A 771-nucleotide genomic window follows, 5' to 3' on the forward strand; every position below is an offset into this window, starting at 1 on the left:
TTGACGACCTGCGCGTGAAGTCGAGCTCTTAATGGTTGAAAAGTTTAATTAGGATAGATACCGCACACCTTTGGTTCCTTTGTAGGTTGATCAAAGTGATCACCCATCCACACACTGACCGTAGCCAGTGATCCTTGACTTCGGTGTTCTACTGGGAATCGTGTCTTAAAGTTCACTCTACTGCGAGATGATCTAATGATCGGATATTTACGTTCTTGAACTCAATCTTAAGGGTTCAAAGGATCTCAAATATTTTAATTAATTAATGCAAACCATATTTTAAGGTATGAAATTAGACAAAAATAAAATGTACTTTCTCTGAAAAACATACTTTTTCTCGGAGGATGCACATAATATAGGGGGTAGCCGCACTCTGGGAAATATGGTCCCAATAATAGGTTAGTCAAAAGAGCTGTCCAACGGGTATTCGCAATCCGAAATAAATCGTCCCAATAGTGAGGTCTGAGTTCAAAGCTTAAACTCCTTAATGTTAATTTTACTTTTTGCGCATTGCACCATGTCTTGAGAACTTTTAAAACGAATTAAAATAATTTTGCATACAAATATAAATTTCGTTTATCCAAAGATAATTCTTTGCAAAATAAAACTTTTAGTAAATATTTATTTTTTTAAAGTTTTATTTTATAATAGCCGAAAAATTTTTGATTATTAAAGTATACAATTTTTATAACATTTTAAAGAAGGAAATTTTAAATGGCAAAATACAACATTTGAGTAAAATGGATCGAATAGTACCTGAAATATTGAATT

This window comes from Parasteatoda tepidariorum, chromosome 1, assembly GCF_043381705.1.
Source record: "Parasteatoda tepidariorum isolate YZ-2023 chromosome 1, CAS_Ptep_4.0, whole genome shotgun sequence".
NCBI classification, from domain to species: Eukaryota; Metazoa; Arthropoda; class Arachnida; order Araneae; family Theridiidae; genus Parasteatoda; species Parasteatoda tepidariorum.